At 41.4% G+C, this 7,779-nt stretch overlaps 1 pseudogene; it reads left to right on the forward strand.

Moving 5' to 3' along the window:
- Positions 1–1,764: 1,764 nt before the first annotated feature.
- On the forward strand, positions 1,765–2,181 carry LOC118570690 (annotated as a pseudogene).
- The last annotated feature ends 5,598 nt before the right edge of the window (positions 2,182–7,779 follow it).

Below are 7,779 nucleotides of genomic sequence, written 5' to 3' on the forward strand. Positions count from 1 at the left end.
CCCCATTGAATAAATAGGTAATGAGTTACTTACTCCACGTTTTAGACACTGTGTCAGATTCGTGGGAAAAGCAGTCAACAAAACCTCCAAGATTCCTTCCTTAAGAGTGTGCACTTCTGGAGAGAGAGAGGGACAGAGAGAAAGAGAAAGAGACAGAGACACAGAGAGTGGAGGAGGTGTGAATTGTCCAAGTAAACCTACACAACCATGGTGTGAGGGAGCTGAGGTGTGTGTGATGACAGATAGGAACAGAGAATTTTAAAAAGTTAATCTTGGATGGCATGATGCTGAATTTAGTTTGAAGAGTCAAAACAAAACAAAAATGACATTAAGCTGAGGTTGGAAGCATGAGTAGGTGGTTTAATTTTTGTTTGTTTTTCTTGATGTTCTCTGGTTGTCTGTTTTCCCAGAGGGAAAAATGTGTAGGGTGTTTCAGACAGAAAGGACATAGAATAGTTTACTCAAAGATTTTAGAGCCGTTTCCAACCTTAATTTGTCTCTACCGTGTATGTCCTCTGAGAAGCTTGGTTTGAGCTATACCAATGTAAGACATGTCTACAAATTAGATAGTAAATACATTTTCAGGTTTTTTTTTAAAAAATGTATTTTGTGGCACTTAAATAAACCCAGCCTCTTCCATCATATGAGTGAAAAGAGGGATACTTGTGGCAATGATCATTTTAGTCACTATTAGAAATCTGCCCCATCTGAAAGAAAGCTGGCATGTTCTTTGTTTTTGTTTTCAATTAAAAGTTTATTGTAAAGAATTTGCAAAAGAAAACACATAGTTATTATTTAAATTTTTTGCCAAAGAGCATGAAATACTTGAGCCTGGATCTTGGACACTAGACTGTAGACCATCTTTGAAGAGGTCTTAGGAGTTATGAGCAATCAAAACTGATAGAATACATGTCTTACCTGTATCACCATCATACATGTCATCTAAAAACCCCTTTCTCCTTTCATAACCGAATGGCCAGCCTTTTAGAGAGGAATGGAAGGCCTTGTCTTAGGAAGACACACAGGTCAAAGTCTGCAGATCTTCAGAACTGACTTTAAGACAAACCAAGATGAGACACAATCACAGCCTTAGGATGACCCACTGGCTTCATAGACAACATGTGGAGATAGAGGCTCCCAGTCCTGACAAGGGCTCTGTACTTAACAGCATGTCTTACAGTCTTGACATTCACATTAATGTCTGAATTAAGGAGCATACATTTTCATTTTGCTGTTATGTTGTTTGGCAGTTTGGTGGTTTTATTTAAGCAGAAATAAAATTTGCACGAGGGCCATCTGTTCTTTTCCTTTGCTGTACCATCTGGTACTAGAACTTGTGGCCTTTTGGTCAGCTGAGGTGTTCTATCCACACTGGCTTTGTAGTTCTTAAAGGAAATGCTTTGTGTGGTCTCAGGGCAGGAAAATTTTATGTTCCCCAGCTTTATCACATCCAGCTCCTTGACTGTGGACCAGAAATTTCCAGAATCCACTAAACATAATGTACTTCAGTTTCATGTCCTCAATAGCTAATGTTGGGCATCAAGTTCTAGCCCTTTAATCTCCTCCATATCTTTTGGTCAAAATATTTGGGGATTGACATACTGGTTTAAATGGTACTGAATGAACTCCTTGATCGTCTTTTAATGATCTTGAAATTTTACAATGATCTGAGGGTAAGTAACCATGATGGGTCAACTTACAGAACCGGAAGTCAGGTAGAGACCTCTTTCCTTTTGCAGCCATCGCTGGATCGCAACCACCAAAATGAAGTTCAAGCCCTTTGTGACTTCCGACCAAAGCACATGAAAGAACCGCAAACGGCATTTCAATGCACCTTCTCACATTCGGAGGAAGATCATGTCTTCCCCCGTTTCCAAAGAGCTGAGGCAGAAGTATAATGTTCGGTCTATGCCCATTTGAAAGGATGATGAAGTTCAGGTTGTCCAAGGACACTACAAAGGCCAGCAGATTGGCAAAGTGGTCCAAGTGTACAGGAAGAAATACGTCATCTACACTGAACGAGTCCAGCAAGAAAAGGCTAATGGCACAACTGTCCATGTGGGCATCTACCCCAGCAAGGTGGTTATCACCAGGCTAAAGCTGGACAAAGACTGCAAAAAGGAAATAGGAAAGGAGAAGGGCAAATGCAAGGAAGAAACAATTGAGAAGATGCAGGAGTAGGGGTGTGTCCTACACAGCTTTCATTAAAGACTGCTTAAAAGTAAAACAAACAAACAAACAAACAAACAAACAAAAGTAACCATGATACCATGTGAAAGATTTACATTTACATTTTTCACTGGGCTCCAAGAATCATGTAACTGATGCTGTGTGAACACAGTACCTATTGAGATTTTTAACATGTATTATGCACTGAACTGACGGTCTTACATTATTTTATCTAACATGTTTTACCACCCTCAAATGGAGTAACTAATAGTCCAGTTTTACACATGAAGAAACTGTGGTTTGGAGAGATTAAGTGATGAAACAAGATAACTAGCAGGGACAGAAATTCAAAGTAATAACTGCCTTATCCAAGTCCCATGGGCTTTCTATTCTGCGGTGATGAGTCCAACAGGAAACCAAGAAAGAGGTCAGGAGAACAGCTGTCACGTTCTGTGTTATGAAACTAATGGTTCTGCCTATCCCACGTGACCACCCGTGAACAACTTTCTAGCATGCAACCTCACATAGAGCCATGTTTTCATTGTCACTACTTTATACATGAGCAAATCCCCAGGAGCAGTGTGGTGTTTATGTGGACCTTCAGTCTGACAGGACCCAGAATCGGCTTGGAAAGAAACCTCTAGGCAGGTCCACGAGCTTTTCCTGTAGTAGGTTAATTAGAAGAAAACATACATCCTAGCTGCTAGGCCAATAAAAAGGAGGATGCAAATGAGCATTGCTCTCAGCTTTTGGACTGTGGGTGCACTGTGACCAGCCAGCCCCCAACTCCCACTGCTGTGCTTTGTCAGCCATAGTGAAATGACCCCCTCAAACCACAAGTCAGAAGAGACCGTCCAAACAGGCCTACTTCTGATGCTCCTTGAAAGCATTGCTCTTTGTCCCAACTACTGTCTTCTGTAGAGCAAGCACAGCTGAGCCTTCCTGAGGGTCTGAAGAAGGTAACAGGAATACAGTTTTCCATCTTTTTTCCGTCTAAAAGTATTACTGTATTTTCAGTCTTTATTGATGGCTAACTGTGCAATAACGTGACCATACCATCTCCATGGTTAGAGTACTTCCTGTGAGCTTAGTGTTGGTTGTCAACTTGGCAGGATCTGGAATCACCCAGAGGACAAACCTCCAGGAACATCTGTGAAGGATCATCTTGAAGGGGTCACTTGAGTTGGGAAGACTCACTCTAGAGTGAGTACCATTCCTTGGGACTGACTTAAAAGGAGAAAATGAGTTGAGAATGTGTGTCACGTTCCTCTGGTGGCTGACTGGAGATTCAGTGTGACCTACTGCTTCAGGCTCCTGCTGTTGTGTCTTCCATGCCATCATAGCCTGTACCCTGGAATTGTGAGGCAAAAGAAGCCCTTCCTTTCTTAAGCTGTTTCTGGAAGAGTCTTTATCACAGCAACACGAGACACAACTAACACACTGCCTTAGACCCAAGCAACCACCACATCCATGTGTGTATAAGCAGCTGCCAATGAGACTTCAGAACTTCCCAAGACCCTTAAAAGAGCTAGGTATAGTGGCACATGCCTCTAATCCCAACACTTGGGAGGCTGAATCAGGATGATCATGAGTTTGAGGCTAGCATGGTTACAGAGTGAGACTGTCTAGATGGAAAGACCTTTGAGAGAAAACCCAGAGAGATCATAAATGGCCCATTCTCACAGGATTCCATCTGCATATTTGATCCTAGGTACTACCCAGGAGGTCAGCCTGGCAGTGACATGACTTTCCTGGAGGTTTGGGTGCACTGGTGGTAAGTTTTGGCACTGAATACAGAGATGAGAGTGAGCTCAGGGAACTATGCTTGGATGGTAAAGTAAGTTAAAAAGAACAATTTTCAAGGGAAGAATACAGGTATAAATAAATCTATGGTATTTACCCATGAGGACCCAGTACTGTTAACAGCCTGGGAAACAAGCACAAACACACAGAGAAACACCACACACACACACACACACACACACACAGAGAGAGAGAGAGAGAGAGAGAGAGAGAGAGAGAGAGAGAGAGAGAGAGAGAGTCTTAGTTATTTTTCTATTGCTCTGACAAAACATCATGACCAAGGCAACTTATAAAATAAAGTATTAACTGGGCTTATGGATTTAGGGATTAGAGTCCATATGGTAGAGCAAAGGCATGGTGGCAGGAACAGCTGAGAATTCATGTCTTGATCTATAAGCAAAAGGCTTACTGAGAACAGCAGGAATCTTTTGAAACCTCAACGCTCACCCCTGTGACACACCTCCTCCAACAAGGTCAAAACTCCCTAATCCTTCCTAAACTGCTCTACCAATTAGAGACCAAGTGTTCAAATACATGAGCCCATGGGGCCATTCCCATCCAAACCTCCACATTCCACTCCTTGGCCCTCATAGGCTTATGACCATATCATAATGCAAAACGCATTTACTCCAACTTCCAAAGTCTCCCCCACAGTCTTTCAGTCTCAAGATTGTTTAAGTTTCCAAAGTTAAAAGTCTCTTCTGAGACTCAAGGCAAATTTTTAATTGCAACTTTCTGCAAAACTGAAAAGCAAATTACATACTTCCAATGTATGATGGCATAGGATATACATTACCATACCAAAAGAGAACAATGGAGGCAGAGTAAAGAAATACTAGACCAACTACCTTAGTCACTGTTCTATTGCTGGGAAGAGACGCAATGGCCATGGCATCTCTTATGAAAGAAAGCATTTAATTGGGGCTTGCTTGTAGTTTTAGAGGTATAGTCAATTATCAGCATGGTGGGAAGCTTGGGGGCAGCGGACATAGTGCTAGAGAAGGAGCTGAGAATTCTCTATTGGGATCTGTAGGGAGCAGGAAGAGGGTGACACACAGACTGGCTTTGAAACCCCAAATCTCACCCCCCAGTGACTCATTTTCCCCAACAAGGCCATGCCTATTCCAACAAGGCCAGATCTCCCAAATCCACTCAGATAGTAAGTACTACTCCCTGGTGACCAATCATTCATATATGAGCCTATGGGGGCATTCTTATGCAAACCATCACACAGGATAAGACTAAAAGCCAGCACCATGGCAAACTCTGAATCCTATAGCTCTGTTACTGATGCCAAATGACTTAGATGACTCTACCCTTCCTTACCACACACACTACAGATCATACACACATACCGCATGTACATACCACAGTACATGAACTCCAAACATCATACCACACACTACATACGTATACATATATCACACTATACATACATACATTGCTACTCATATACACCACATATCACATAGTTATACCACACACTATGTAACACACACACACACACACACATACACACACACACACACACACACACCTACCTCTACTGAATGCGACAAGTAAGTATGCTTTGTTGCCCTAAATCCTACAGGGTTGCACTTGGTGATGGTATTAGTAAGTTGGGAACCTTTAAATTAAGACATATTAGAAGACTCTCCTTAGCCCAAACTGGAAGGTAGCCTTAGCCTATTTATTTCAATGTAAATATTCAGATAAAGCAATTACTTTCCATATATAAATTGCAACCTTGCTATATCCGAGGCCATAAAGCTTCTACATATACACACAATTTGAAGGCTGTTGAGTTTTGCTCCCTGCCTTTTGTGGATCTAGTCGACTTCTTTGTATATGCATATACATATATACATACATATATACATATTACACTAGCAAGAGGCTATCAAACAGCTTTCTTGCTCTTCCTGCCTATGGAAGATGATTATGATCAACCTTCTGTGCCAAGAACATTCTCCAAGGCTCAGCCCATGCCTGTAATGAAGCAGGAGAACCAGACCAAAAGAGGAAGTGAAAGCTATGTGGAGTGTCTCCCTATGGGGGTCTTGGTTAAGACAGCCATTCCTTCTTCTCAGCACACATTCACAGAAAAATCCTGATTGATGTTTAGGCCAGTCTGTGTGTGTCAAGAAGTAGCTGAAAGGTAACTGATTAGTGTAAAGTACCTGCTAAAATGAGACATTTTGATTGGCTCACTGAGCTTAAGCGATAGTCTCAAGTAGATCTTTTCTCCCTTATTGAACAAGTAAAGTGACATGACATAATCACAGTTCTGTGGTTTGGCTTTAGGCTTCTGCCTCCCAGGTGAAACACCACACCAAAGGGCTGCCATCGTTGCCTCTCTGTAATCTGCACTGTCCCAAACTCAATCTTCTCTTTGTCTTCCCTGGGCACGTATTATGGCTTTGCTGCTGACAAGATGAACTGGAGAAATTAGGAGCTAAGAGTCTAAATGAGACAACGGTAGTCAAAAAATGACTACTGTCACCAGCCCAGAAGTGGTCTAAAGACAGAATGACAGAACAGGAGTTCAGAGTAATGTTCCAGACTGGGTGGTGAATCTATGAGGGTAAGGAAGACATCATGCATGGCAAGTTGTGTGACATGTGGATACTTATGCAGCAGGCAATGGGTGCAGGATTTGGAAGACAAAAGTTGGCATCAGAGTCCAGGCAAAAGAACTTGGCACTGACTGGCAGGAAATCCAAATCAATGCAGTCACCACCTGGCAACAAGGTTGGAAATCTATCTCAAATAGCCAGATAGAAGGTCCATTACTAGAAAGCTGGAGTACCTAAGTCTAAGAGGAATCGGCCTCCTCTCTCAAAACATCAGAGATTGCCTACTCTGATCTCATTTTAATGCAGGATGGCTAAAGAAGATGTGAAACTAGTCCTGCTCATGCGAAACAATAAGTCAACCCTTAAAGAGCTTTGTACACATGCACACTCACCATGCATACCACATACACCCAAATACCATACACACATCCAAGTACATGCACACACACACATACAGTTTTGAAAACATAAAATTCAACTAATTGTCTTTCCCTGGTTAGCTAATTATATGAATCAAACATTTACTTGGTATATATGTGAACTTTCAAAAGGGTAAAGAAACATAACTCTCTCTTCCGAACAGCAGCTACTCATTATGGAAATGGATTCCCATCTAGAATTTGCTTGCTTTGTGTGCTGAGATGCGGCACCTCATGCCGCCCAGGTTTGATACTGGATTTATGTCATCTGCTCTCCTGGTTGTCAAAACAAGATAGATCTCTAGAGACTTATCTTAGCAGTCTAAGAAAAGGAATGAGAATCCTGTGGTGCATAATTGAATACTATGAACTTCATCTAGAATTTCTTTAAATGTGTGCATCCTAATCACCTGAAACCCACTTTTAGGTTACAAATATGCAACATGAAGAGCAAAGAATAGCAACAGAAAAAAGAGAAGCAGTGTTCATTGTGAATCCCTAATAACTGCCGTGTTATTCATACCCTCTAAGGCAAGTTCAATGTTTACCTTGTATGTTTGCGTCCAAACTCATGTGAAATTTACACCAGATTTGTTATCTTATCTAGTACCTTTCCCCCTCAACAGATGTGATTTCCACATCTTATAATTTGTGAATAATGTTATTGAAATGATCCTAGTCTTTAAAATTGACCCCGAACTTGCATTTTACAACACACTCAGGCACTGGGCTTATGAGAATAACGGAACATTTTCTATATCTGAATATTTCTCATCTGTACTCAGAAAAGAAACCAAAATCAGAAACAAAAA

Source organism: Onychomys torridus, chromosome 19, assembly GCF_903995425.1.
Source record: "Onychomys torridus chromosome 19, mOncTor1.1, whole genome shotgun sequence".
NCBI lineage: Eukaryota > Metazoa > Chordata > Mammalia > Rodentia > Cricetidae > Onychomys > Onychomys torridus.